We start from the raw sequence: 13,904 nt of genomic DNA on the forward strand, positions 1-13,904 counted from the left end.
CGTACATCCAGCAGCCAAGCTGTCAAATCCACTGCTGTAACACTGGCTGTAAATTCAATGTGGGGATGAATCTTATGGGTCTTCCTACAGCACACTTGGTGTGTCTCAGGCTGCTCACACTGCTTGTGCCACAGCTCAGCAGCACCTACTGGGCTTGCATTTATCATGTGGAACCCTTGGGATCCCCAGGAAACAGAGAGAACCACACCATGAGCTGGACTTACTTAAGTGTCTTTGGAGGTGGCTGGGAGGGCTTCCCTTGGCAGAAGGGAATAAGCAAAGCCCTGAAGGAAGCATCAGTAAAATAAAGATGTAAATAGAAGTTGATGCAGCTCTGCCTCACAGCTCTGACCTCCAATGGCCTGGTCAGCTCCTCCAGAACAGTCCCAGCCAGGCAGCACTGTAAACATTCTCTCTCTCAGAGAAAATAAGGATGGTAACTGATTCTGGCTGGGCAGCATCATCCAGTTTTTGCCTCAGGTTCAAACTGTCCATATTTTGTCAAGATGCAGGTTAAATTGATGGCATATTTTTGTCCTAATGAGAAAAGAATTTCATCCACAAACACCAAGGCATTTTCAAATCCCATAAGGCCATTAGTGATGACATACTGGGGCAGACAGGCAAGGAGCTATCCTGCCAAGGACCTCTACACCTATTCAAGGTTTTATAGTTAGGATAGAAGCCTGTTACAGGCAAATCTCCACAAGAAAAACAGGCACAAATCCAGGCTCCAGACAAAACCCAGGAGTTATCCAATATCAGAAAGTGTGCACACTGCAAGTCACTCTTACGGTGCATGGGTGGGCCAGTGAATAACATGCCCTTGTCCCTTGCTAGTAGAGCTTCCCAGTGAGCACAAACACTTGAAGCACCCTGTCCCTGTCCCCACAGAAGCTGCAAATCTCCTCCAGGAGATGCACCATGTTACCCAGAGAGGCTGTGGCCTCCATACCCCTGGAATTGTTCAAGGTCAGGCTGGATGGGGCCCTGAGCAACCTGATCTAGTGACTGAGCTTTGAGGACCCTTCCAACACAAACCATTTCATGGTTCTAGGATTCAACAATCACCCTGCAGCAGCTGCTGGAGGAGCACAGCTCACAGAGCTGCAGCCCTCCCTGCAGCAGCCCAGCAGGAACAAGCTGCTGAAGGCTCCAGTGCCAGCTCAGAACACTGTGTGCTCCAGTGCCCCCATGGGATGCACTTCCTTCCCATGCCCTGTCCTGCAGGAGGGATGGAGCCAGAGCAGGCACCACATCCAGCCCACAGGCCACCTGGCAAGGTGCCTCTGATCAAGAGCCAAGAACCAGAACTGTTTTACTGGAAATATCTCCAAGTATTTCCCAGTTACTGTTGAAAACCCCTCCATGAACAAGGCTGGAACAGCTCCTGGCTCCAGTGCAGGTGCCTCTCCCCAGCTGCACACCGTGAGAAGTCCCTGTGCTGACAGAATCTGCTGGGGTTGTGATAGCAGCCACGAAAACAGCGAGTAAACAACACACAAGAAATAAGAACAAGTACTCAGAGCAGGAATACCAGAACAGCCTGGTATTTACTTAATGACTCATCCAGAGGAGGATCTGTCCCTTTAGGCTTCTGGCCAGCATGAGAACAGGTAATAGGAGAGTGTATGAAATCACTGGAGCTCAGCTCCTCCTGACCTCTGAGAACAAAGAAGCCTTAGAACAGCAAAAAATATCCTCTTTTCACTCTTCACTCTGTTGCACAATTTTTCTCCACAGAGTAAAGTTGCACCTTTTACAGACTGGGAAAGGAGAAAGCAAGAGGCAGAAGAAGTATTTCTGCTCATCCACACAACATCAAAACACAGACTACACCAGAAAAATATTTCCCAGTGAGATTCCTACCTTTACAGGCTTTTTGGCAAAAGGTTCATAGATAACGTCTGAAGAGGACACTTGGAAAACACAGGCACTTAGGAAAGACAAGAGAGCTTTTAGAACTCAGTCACACCTTTTGCTTTGGGGCTTTCAGGTTTCCATCCTTTTATGCAGAACTGTGCAGATCATTCCAGACACCAAAGAGCACCAATGAACGTGAACAGTATTTTTCTCTCCAGCTACAAGACTTTTCTTCCTCAACAAGTAAAATCCCTGACATTGCATCCTCTTGTACCTGTCAAGTCCTACATTCCTGAGAGGCTCTCCTCCTACCAAGTATACAAATGTTCAAGGAACTCACATGGCTAATGAGCTTCAAATCTATAAAAGCACATGAAGAATTCACTCTAGGCTGAACTTCTACTGGGATTTTTACCTCCCATGGAAAAGCATTTATGTATAAAAGGCCTGTGACACCAGCGCTGAACGTTTTCAAGCAATTTCTGTGCAGGCAGAATGACAACTGACAACCACCTATTCTTCACCCTTTACACTCCACTATTGGCTTTGAGTTCAGAGCTGCTAGTTGGCTCATGCCAAAAAACAGGAAAAAAATTATTAACAAAGTAGCCATCAAAAAGGCAAATTTATTAGCCTAATTAAAAAAAATAAGAATTAATGCTGCTCAGTAGGCAAACTTAGACCTACATAACTCATGGCTTCTTTTTATGTTATTTATGACAGTGAGAGAAAAGTCGAAACCAAGATATTTTAAACCTTAACTGTCTCAGAAATGCTGGTTTTATTTCAATGTTGAGTGCAGGACTTATGTAACATTTCCCATTTTGATTTCTGCTACTACAGGATTTTAAAACAAAACTGTACGGTCACTGCCTACAGCCCTAAGGGGCTGAGTACAAAAATAACATAAAAGATATCACAAACTCTACAAAATACAATTCTGATTTAATTTCATTCAAGCATTATGTTCTTTACTTTGGGGAAATTACTTTATCATCTTTGATAGCAAGCACTCTCCTTCAGCTCTTCTGAACACTGAAAATATCATTTGAGGTACGACTGGAACAAAACTTGAAAATGCCTTATGTAATTTAATATCCTTGCCAAACTAAACCAAAGTTTGTATTACAAGCTTAACTTTCTCATGCTGCAAATAAAACGCCTACATTTTTTTCCACTCACCAGAAAATATCTGTGTTCCCAATGGCTCACACCTCTTTCACTAAGCACTCCAGCTTTTTCAAAGGCTTCTGAATCAATGATAATTCATTAATGGAAAATATTCCCTGCTTCCTCCCTGTTTCTCCTGGTGATAAAATACACATTTTCAGAAGCAAGTTTCCATGGGCTGTGCCAGCCCAGAGAGGCAGTGTCAGGCCAAGCTGGAATGAGGGTGGATCTGCCTTTGGTCAAGGCCCAAGACATCAGGCAGCTCATCTGTCACATACAAAACCTACTCACCTTCAGGACATGTTATTTTCCAGTAGGAAAGCGTGAAAAGGCTCATTTCGGAAGATGTAATGGTCCATCAGTTTTTGTCCTTAACTCTCTTTGCTGTTCCTCCCAAAATGGTGTTCTGGAGATATAAAAAGAACTTCAATTTAAACTACAGCTCAGATAAACACTACATTTTCCCTGCTTTTTACCAAGCCCACTGAAAGGTCACCTGAAACCCATCTGATGATCCAGTCACTGAATTAATGCTGTTTTATCTTAAAGGAGGCTGTAAGGAATTATTTCCTCACCCTTGCCACCCTCACAGCTTACACATCTACCATTCACAGTAGCATGCTGAGAATTCATCCTGAAGACTGGGAATGGGCAAGGGACTTATTTAAAGTCCTGCTGGTGCCAGAACTGAGAATTACACTGCATTATCAAAAGTCCCTTTTCAGCTTGCCTGCTACATTTGACATACTGACATATATTTACTACACTCAGGTTTTTCTCCAAAGCATAAGCACTGAACTGCTCTGCTGAATTTTGCTACAATTCCCTCAATAACAGATTACCTTCCTTCTCCTCACCACAGACACTTGGGTCCAACTGTGCAGCACAACCAGGGCACTTCTTACCCTGCTTGGGACTAGAAGGAGTTGGACATATGTTTGCAAAATTGGGCTGAAAAGGCAAAGCAAAAGCACTGGGAGTGTAAATGAGTAAATGCCACGTTAGAAGCAATTTCCCTGGCAGTCCCATTTCACAGCCAAAATAATTAGATCACTAGCAAGAAACAGCCCAAGTAGCTAAATGGTGTGTTATGAGATTAAGCAAGGTCACTTCTCTTAAATCTGGCTTTCTAAAAAGATGCCTCCCCCAAAAACTTAACCCTAGGGCTCCATCCAAATTAAAAATTCACTGTTGATGTACATCAGTACAAACCAAATCAAAGTATTCCAGAGCCTGCCAAGTGCTGACTGCCCAAGGAAAGGCCACATGCCTTCTAAGTGAGAGAAATCTCCATTTGAGAGCCACCTAAACTCTGAGACTGCTGCTGCTGCTGGGTGTTCAGAGATAACTGCCAACTCATTAAAATCCCACATTAGAAGTTTATTAAATATGCAAACATTAATGGAATTGGACTAGCAGCTACTTAGGCAGATAAAATTTCAGCGTGGCGCATCCTGAAGTTCCCGTTATCAATTTTGTTCCTTTTGGAAGCATCTGTCAAAGAGTCACAAAGTTACTTAGGGCACTGAAACCCTTCAACTCTTCCAGATTACTCAGGTCACCCTCTGAATGCTCCCACTAGCCTAGAAAAGACTCCTGCTTCCCAATAATTACAGTTCAGTATCTACTGTCCATTTCCACTTTCACACTTCACTGCTGGAGATGCAAAGTATCCCCAAGGGTTTTTCTCCTTTTGGGAATATCAGCAGGACAAGTCCCGTGCCTCTTTGCAAGCTCACAGGTTTAGAGGTTTGACACATATCCCAAATTCACAGTCCTTGTCAACTTGCTGCTGGAAGAACTGCAAAGGGAAGAGCAGAGTGTCATACAGACAACAGGGATTAAAGAAAAGTGCTTAAAAAACTGCTCTCCTGCACTTCAGGTGACTCCACACATGCAGGTGTGTGTAGAGCTTTGCTTGGAGCTCCTTCTTTCAGCCCTCTCCAACACAAGCATCAGTCCCTCACACCACTCTCAGTACATTTTGCTCCACAAAATGCAGTTTCATTCCTGGGTTACTCTGCAAAGTCCCAGTGTCTGGTGAGTGTCTCAACAAACCTCCAAGGTTTTGCTGTAAAGTGACATCAGACTTGGAATCGTTCTTCACTAATGCTATCAGTATAATCTGAGTTAGCCTCAGAGAAAGGAGGACAAGAAGTATCACTCATCACACAGAGAATAAACAAGCCCCTAAGAATCCCTCATGTACCTCCAGGTGACTGGCAATAGCCTTGCTCTCTCAGTGGCTTCAAAGAATGTCTGGAAGATTTAATCCTCTAGTTATGGAAAAATAAGTGTGGTCTAGCACCACCTTCTTGGAGATGTGAGGTTTCAGCAAAAAGAGGGAAATGAAATCTTGGGGAACAACCTTGGAAAAAGCATGATTTATAAGGGAAGAAGGGAAATGAAGGAGTATGAAGTGACCTCCAAAGAAAACACTGAGCTCACTGAGCTCAAAGAGGCTGAGCAGGTTCTTTCCCTCCACCTTTCCTGGTTCCAGTGACAGTCTGCAGAAGCGAGGGCTCTTGTAATTGTCAACAGCTTCCCAGAACCAGCACATGGGATGCAGCACTAAAGTTTGTGTTTCCTTCAGTCCTGCAACCATATGGGCCTCTCAAAATAGAAGGTTCAAGGATGCCTTGGCCAAGAGGGATCAACAAAATCCCACATCCATCACCTGATGCAACACCAGGCATCACATGTTGCAGAATCTTGAGCAGCAGCCAGTTTGAGGTCAGGCACACAATAGCCTCCCACTCCATGAACCAGGAAGCCAGAGCTTAGGTTTAGATTTTTTTAAAGGAGAACTGAATTATTTGGGAAATTAAGGCAAAGAGGGACTTTAAGGTAGTCTGGGTTCTGAAAAGGGTCCTGACTAAATCTCACATGCATTCTGGGGACTGATCTTTGCTGCTTCAGTGTGTTCAGAAACACAGAAAAGCAGCCAGCTCATAGCTGGCCCCAAGGTCAGCTATTCCCTGACATAGCAAAGGAAAACACATACAAATCCTTTTACCTCTCAAGAGACATCATGATGACTTTCTGTTGCAGATGGTACATTCTGGGCCTAGACACAGGGAAAAATGACTGTGCCAACATTCCCTAAGGCTCTGAGCACTAGGAGGCTTCCACACCGGTATGTGCTGTGTCAACCGCCCATTTGGTCAGCCCACTGAGCTCCTCAACTTGACTGCACTGCACAGAGCACATCAACAGTTTGGATTATCTCTGCCCAGAGAGCTCCTGCCTGCAGGAACATGCAATGGATGACAGAACCCAAAAATAATACTTATAGCTTACAGCCAGCACCCTTGCTCTGCCCACCAGGCTGCAGGAGGAACCTTTACCCACGAGAACACACTAAATCAGTTAACCAGCAGCAGCATTTCCTCCCAGTACAGACAGACACAAACATTGAAACTACAGGACACTGTGCCTTGGGGAATGTAAATAACCCATTAAAGAAGAGCTCTGTTTGTAAGGGAACCAGGGAGGTCACAGTGCTCTGTGTCAGGTGTATGACACACTGACCTGTGCCCAGGGACAGGAGTCCTTCCAGCAACCCTACAGCTAAAGCAACTGCTAAACATTCTTATTCCCAAAGTGGTGTCCCAATGCTGCCAAGCAACATGGTGAACTTTAGTGTCCAGGTTGTAAGGAAAACAGGTAGAAATTTGAAATGAAATTGAAATTGAAACAGCCATCCATCTGCCACCTGCTGAGGTCCACGGCACCACCACCATGAGAGCCCAGCATCCTCTTTCCTCCACCAACAAGGAGGTGTCAGGCTGACCTGACGGCAATAGCAGCAGCACTGGATACACAGCATCAGTGGGAAACTCCTCTTTGAGGGATACCTGAGTAGCCCAGACACAGGGAAGGATAACATTGCAAGGAAATTTCATCCCCCTCAGCACTGAGCCATCCTGCCACAGGCCAGAGGTCACAACTGTAGTGGCACCAGCTAAGAGTGACAATGGAACCTCACAAGACAGGCTGGCACACTGATCTGGAGGATGCTGGAGACAATGCCCTCTATCCATGAGTTGTAGGGCAAATCTATTGAGCTAAGATAGAAGCAACCAAAACTCACAAGTCTCTGAAATGTGGACAAGGTGTTTCCTGGCAACAGCAACAAACCAATGGAGTCAAATGAATATTTTCTCAGCATTTTGCTGTCGGGTGACCTCGCTACCACCCTTCTGCAGGAGACAGGATCTTCTGTGACAGAACCACCAGCAGCAGCTGACCCAGCACAGTGACCAAAGCTGACACTGCTGCACTCCCCTCTGCTCAGCTCCAAGGTTGGATTCCTGACCACCTTCTCCCCGAGGGAATTTCAAAAATAGCCTCTGCTCACTCAAGGGAGGCCATGCCTGAATAAACCAGAGGCAGAGGCCTTTGCTCACAGCCCACACCACTGCAGCTCGCCTGTTCCGGAGGTGGATGTGAGAAGAAATGTAGGCCACACATGCAGAGAGAAAGAGACATCCAGAGTTCAGAGATGCCAGAGATCCCACTGGCAGAGTCAGCAATGAATGCCCATTAAAACAGCCTGCAAGTGCTGGGATACATTCAACACGAGCCAGGCAGGCTAAGGGCAAAACACATCTCAACAGAAAGTTAAAAACGTGTGGGATATTTCCCCACTAAACTGCCTGATGAATCATTAAAGAATATCTTTGTGATGTAACTATTCAGACTTACACAAAGAAGCCTTGTAATTAGCTCTCAAAGTAATCCTCTGGCCACCATCTGGAGCTCAGCCTAAACCTTGACCTCAGTCCCAGCAGACAGGCACACATCCGTGACACACACCTGACAGTGAGTCACACTGCTACACTGCATTCACAAAGTGCACCAACTTGACAGGAATGCTAAAAACTCGAGCCACCTTTTGCTCTGCAAGTTCTTCAGTTCACACCCATCACACTTAAGGAAATGGTTTCAAAAATATCAAGTTAAAAAGCAGGAGTCATCAATCCAATCCTGCATCCAAAATGCTTCCTCCATCGAAACCTCAGTTTATAGTAAACAAAGTTGGCATTTGACATACACAACCTTCTTCCAATAACACCGGAGGAAAATCTTCCTAGAAGCAGATTCTGACAGAAAACAGACTTACCACAGATATAAAATAACTTATTCCCCCAGGTATAAACAGCTCAAAATATTTTACTATTAAAGGACAGCAAAATTCCTTTAGCTAAAGCACCATAGATGACTGGATGTTCTTTCTTTACTAAAACCTTCTGATTAGCTTGAAATTCCTGTTCCCCACAAGCAAATAAAATCTAAGATGGCTACCACCTCTTATAAAGCCTCTTAGCTAGAGAAAAATTAGTTTTCTTTAATATACGGCTCTATGTTGCTTTTTGAGCTCCCCACAGCAAAGCAGTCAAGAATGATACATGCCACATCACCAAGAAGAAAATTTATCTTGTCAGTCCCAGAGGAATTCTATTTCCAATGAAGTTTAGAAGCAAATTTCAGACTTTTGTAAAAAAAGCCCACAAGACAAGTAAAGATGGATGGAGCAGTGAAAGTGCTGAAACAGTTATTGCTTAGTTCATATCTGAGAGCAAATCTCTGCAAGAATGAGAAATGTTTATTTTTTCTAGGGATCACGTGTCTATAAAGCACAAAGAGCCTTCTGTAGTAGGAGCCATGGTCCCAGAGCAGAGACCTCCTACCAGCTGGGCTCCTGGCACACACAATTCCCTCCAGCTCCAGGGATGGTTAAATACAAATAAGAGCAAGACTGGAACAGACCAGCAGATGTGGCACCACCAGGAGACCCCAAATTCCAGTCATTTCACTACACAGAGACACACTGGGGCTGTCACCACTGCCAGGTACAGAGGTGGCTGTCCCCTCACATCATGCAGGCTCCCAGCCCTGAACATGGGGACACTATGGGGGGTTTCTGAGCCTCCTCTGGGACCACTCCCCACAGCCAGATTGGCTTCAGTTTGGTAGGGGGAGGTTTAAAGTGATTATCTTTGCCACAACTCCTTTCTCCTGGCTGCAGTTTCAGCAGGGATTGCTCAAGACCAAAGTTCTACACAAGTCAATATTTAACTTCAGCTCTGCACTGCTGAGACCCACCTGGAGTATTGGATATGGTAATTTATTAAAGCTTATGCTGCCATTTCTAACAAAAAATAATAATAATAATAATAAGTTAATCTTCTTCATGAGAACTAGTGAAGAAAAATTCTACAGGGACAGCAGTTAGAGTCAGCATAAGTAATTTTAATAAGGGAACTAAAGGAAAATGCTTCCAGGAAAGGAGATGTAAACAATGGGAGGTGTACACTTCAGAGCAGGTTCAAGGCAGGGGCAAGAGCCACACAGCAAAAAGCATTTAAAGCCAAACCACACCAAGGTCTGGAAATTCAGCATATGTCCCAGAAGCAGTATTTTAACATTGTAATTAAGCCATTAATCTATGTCACAAAGGCTTATATATGTCTTGCACATTACAAGGAGAAGCATTTATTCTCCACTAATTACCACTAACTATGACCTGCTGTACTAACACAGACTTTAAAATAACATAATAAACAAAAGTGATTTTTTCCCAGGTTAATTGTTCCTAGTCTTAGTGAGGGTAAGAAAACTGCTTATGTTTAAAAAAATTCTCTGCATGCACCTGATATAAATTTTTGCCAATAGTCTTACCTTTTATCTTTTTGGAGAGCTTTCTGCTGTGAGAAACAGCTGTTAACATACAAATCAGGCCAAAAGTGAGCAACTGAGAGTAATTCCTTCTTTCCTACATCTGTTTCAATTCTTTATCCACCTGTTCTCTGTGACTTCTTTATTTGTTGTTAGCACTCCCATCTTTACATTTAGCAAAAGCTGTTTTTGTTCTCTAAACCAGAACATCTGTTGTAGCAATGATTCCTGTGCAGTTACGGGTGAAAATCACCACAGACACCATTCCAAAAATGCCCCAGTTCTGTACTTCTAACCCTTCACAGACACCAGTTTGGTCAGCACCCAAAAGGAAACATTGTCAGGAAACAAAAATATTTCTGCTGGGAGAGTGGAAGGAAGAGGCTGAGGATATTAGGAACATCTGGAAATAAGGAGTAGTGCACAGCTTTCATCCCAAAAAGACCCAAAACAAAACAACAAACACCACCAAAAAGCCAAACCACAAACACCAGGACTGTCCAGCAAAGTGTAGCCTCGGGGAACACTTTCAGGAGCAGCTTAACTGGTTTTGATGCCTGTCACTGCCTAATGGGTGGCCTGCCTCTCCCTGCTGGATGCACAGGCACACAGCTCCATGGATTCAATTTCCAAATGGTGCTAATTGCCAGTGGGTTTGGCGCCTGAATCCGGCCCACCACACCACCACTGACACCTGCACTTGAGGAGCAAGGAAAAGAGACAAGCAGAGGGATGGAAAAAAGGTGCACAGGGCTCCCCTTTCCAGCAGAAATATAATATCAAACCTGTTCCTGGAATTCCATGCTTCCAGATCCATAGAGTTACCACAAAATGCAACCTTTCACAGCTCAAACACCTCCTTGGAGCAATCAGATCACGACTCCACTCCATCTTGGAGTGAATGCAGAAAGCATTTACCTTTATTTTCCTGCTCTGCTTTGAGAATGAGACCAGTACACTAAGAACAACCTACCTCTGAAGCAGTAAAACTACAGGTTAAAAGAACATCTGCAAGTGAAGTCACAGCAAGGTCTCAGCACTTTCCAGCAGCAAAATTCCCACAGAGCTCAAATGAGAGAGGAGGCAGGTTCCTGTCTGCTTTATCTAAAGGTTTTATTTCCATTGCACTACACCTGCAGGTGTTACACCCAACTGCCATCCATTTAGCAAAACTGAGGCACAGTACAAGATTGTGCCAGGGGCAGTGCCCTTCCCTACAAGGAGAAAAGAGGAATAGTTTGGATTGGAAGGGATTTGAAAGCTCACCTCATTCCATTCCCTGCCATAGGCACTATCCCAGGTTGCTCCAGCCCTGTTCAACCTGGCCTTGGACACTTCCAGGGCTGGAGTAGCCACAGCTTCTCTGGGCAGCCTGTGCCAGACCCTCACCACCTTCACAGGGAGGAACTCCTTCCCAATATCCCATCTAACCCTGCCCTCTGGCAGTGGGAAGCCATTCCCCTTGTCCTGGCACCACAGTTCCTGCCTTCCCTCATTAACTTAAGAGCTGCACTTCTCTGGGCTAAGCCACATAGCCCAAATGAAACATCCACTGAACTCATCCCAGCCACTCTCCCAAACTTCTGCCCGCTGAAAGAAGCATCAAAACTCCTACACTTCTTTTTTTTTTTACCGGAGAGGGCACAAAACCATCGGAGCCTGTGCTGGTCTTTGTTGTTGTCAACAGCCCCCAGACAAGATTAGGACAGACACCAGAGGCTGAGCTCCGGCGGGATTTGCTCCAGGATGTCTGGCGACTGCCTGAAACGCTTCCTGCTGCCCGGAGAGCAGCGATAACACCGTGGGACTGCTCACCTGCCACCGCCAGCACCTCGGCGGCGGCTCTGACCGCTCTCTTAAACTGGAAAAAGTCCCTTTTTTTTTATATCAAATATACAAGCGTGAGGGCTCCGCGCCTGCAAACAGGAGCGCAGTGTCCTGAGCACCCTGAAAGCCGGGCACCCCATTCCCGAGCACCCCGTGTCCCTCAGCACCCCATTCCCCGAGCACCCCGTGTCCCTCAGCACCGCCATTCCCCGAGCGCTCCGGTTACCTGCATACCGCATTCCCTGAGCACCCCGTGTCCCCGAGCAGCGCGATCCTGGGGCATCATTCCCTCAGCACTCCGTCACTCAGACACGGAGCTCCCTGCGCTCCCCGCTCAGCCCGTACCCCGCGCTCCCCGTTCCCTGCACAGCGCTAGCCCCGCGCTCCCCGCTCCCTGAGCGCCCCGTACCCCCGCGCTCCCCGCGCAGCCTGTACCCCGATCTCCCCGGTACCTGCGCTATGCCCGCTCCCTCAGCTCTGCGTCCCTGGCCGGCTCCGCCCCGCGCCGGACCCGCAACGTCACCTCCGGCAGCGCGCCGGCTGCGGGAGGCCTTTAAGCTGGGGGCGGGGCCTGAGCGGTGTGGGTGGGTGACGGGCGTGGCCGAGAGCTGCAGAAGCACAGGAGGGGTCTGAGGGGCGTGGGCGGGATTTAAAGAGTGTGGGCGGGGCCTGATGGAGCGCTAGGGCGTCGGGACGTGGGCGGGGTCTTGGGACATGGGCGGGGGAGTCTGAGGGGAGTGGGCGGGGTCTGAGGGCCCGTGGCGCCGGTGCACGTGGGCGTGGTCTAATGCTGCGTGGGCTAATGATGCGTGGGTGTGGTCTGGCGCGTGGGCGTGGCCTGAGGCGGCGCGCGGGCGGGTTTTGGGCGGGAAGGCGTGAGGCGACCTCGGGCCGTGCCCGTGAGGGTCTGGGCACAGCGCACACGGCCGGACCCGCAGCGCCTCAGGCCGGAACCGTGAGGGGCTGGCTAGTCGAGGCGGACACCTCGGGCCGTCCTCAGGTGCTCCCGATGAGCCCTGGGCCGGGCGGGACGTGTGCAGGAATCCCAGCTGGCCCGGGCAGGGCTGCCGAGAACTGGGACAGCATCCCCGGCGTGGGCCGGCACGGACAGACGAGCACCGGACTCGTGGCTGAGCGCGATAAGGGCGGCCAAGCAGCACTCGCTATCTGAGGTTTACCCTGTTTTCGAGTACTTGGTGATAGCAGCCCCAATATTCTAATATTACCTGTCAGTTTTCTCAACACTAGGTTACAGCCTTGCCAGGCCAAACTAGATATTAAGATGCCAAGCTTTGACTACTTTTAACACTGTTGTTTACTGCTGGTGGACACAAAAGAGTTTCTTTAGTGCTACATCAACGAATCTGGAAAGGAGAACAGAAAAACATATTGATTACATGTATCCTTTTGTCACCTTCATTGGTGATGTTACTGTCTCCTTCCAGAAATATCCCTCCACAGCCACTTGTGTCGGTTGTGTTATGAGCACATGAACATTTCTGTCACATCTCAGCCTTCTGCAGCCATCACCTACTGTCTTTCAGTCCAACTCCTCGTGTTGTTCCAGGGTGTTGCATTATTCCATGGGATGCCAGTGCAGCACAACAGCACCTTGAACCACGTGAAATGCTGTGAGTAGGGGGCACTGTAACCTTGTTCTTTGTCCTGTGGTGTAGTCTTGGTTGCTCCTAAGGAAACCCACGTTGATTTAGCGCCCAGGGAATGGGATGCTTGAGGCACTAGGGAATTTTTCTGAAACTGCTCTGAATTTCCCTTCATGCTTCTGTTTTCTGCTTAAATAGTCAGGTATAGTCTGGGAACAGTCTCTCAGAGAAACTGTGGTTGCCCTGGAAAGTTCAGGTTGGATGGGGCATGGAGCAGCCTGGGATAGTGGAAGGTGTCCCTGCCCGTGGCAGGGGGCTGGAATGAGATGGGCTTTGAGGTCCCTTCTAGCTCAGACCATCCTATGACTATCACTCCACAGCATTCCTGCTTTGTCGTGTATCATCCCACAAGGAAGGTCTCTCCCTGCACAAGCAATACCACGGCTTGCCAGGAGGTGTTGCTTTGCAACCACGCAAAAATCAGAGCTCAAAAGTCAAGAGATAGCCTTGTAATATTAAAAATAACCAACATACTTTGTTCTGGCAGGGAAAAATCAAATCTACCTTTGAAATGGCAATTTTTAAGACAATTTAGATCTTAAATTCCCAACATGGCACAGACTGAGATAAATGCTGAACAGACAACCCACTCAGTGGGAAATGCTGTGAGTTTGTACATTGCTAACATATCTGTCAGACCAGCTTTATGTGTGCAAAGTTGTCCATGGCTTTGTGTTTGCAGGGCTGGATGCTAAAATA

General features: G+C 47.0%; 1 protein-coding gene across 3 annotated transcripts in view; it reads right to left on the reverse strand.

Moving 5' to 3' along the window:
* Nucleotides 1-12,130, reverse strand: part of MAP3K13 (mitogen-activated protein kinase kinase kinase 13) — a 69,174-nt gene extending 57,044 nt beyond the window's left edge. For 2 of the 3 annotated variants that reach the window (XM_071437329.1, XM_071437335.1), the window contains exons 1-2: nucleotides 11,994-12,130; nucleotides 3,325-3,439 (exon numbers count right to left, since the gene is read on the reverse strand). The gene's annotated coding sequence lies outside the window, so the exon portion shown is untranslated. The remainder of the gene's footprint in view (nucleotides 1-3,324; nucleotides 3,440-11,993) is intronic. The other variant, XM_071437330.1, reaches the window with a different exon arrangement.
* Between the last annotated feature and the right edge of the window lie 1,774 nt (nucleotides 12,131-13,904).

The sequence above is a fragment of the Agelaius tricolor genome, unplaced genomic scaffold (genome assembly GCF_023055355.1).
Source record: "Agelaius tricolor isolate 1412-34295 unplaced genomic scaffold, bAgeTri1.0.p SCAF_12, whole genome shotgun sequence".
NCBI lineage: Eukaryota > Metazoa > Chordata > Aves > Passeriformes > Icteridae > Agelaius > Agelaius tricolor.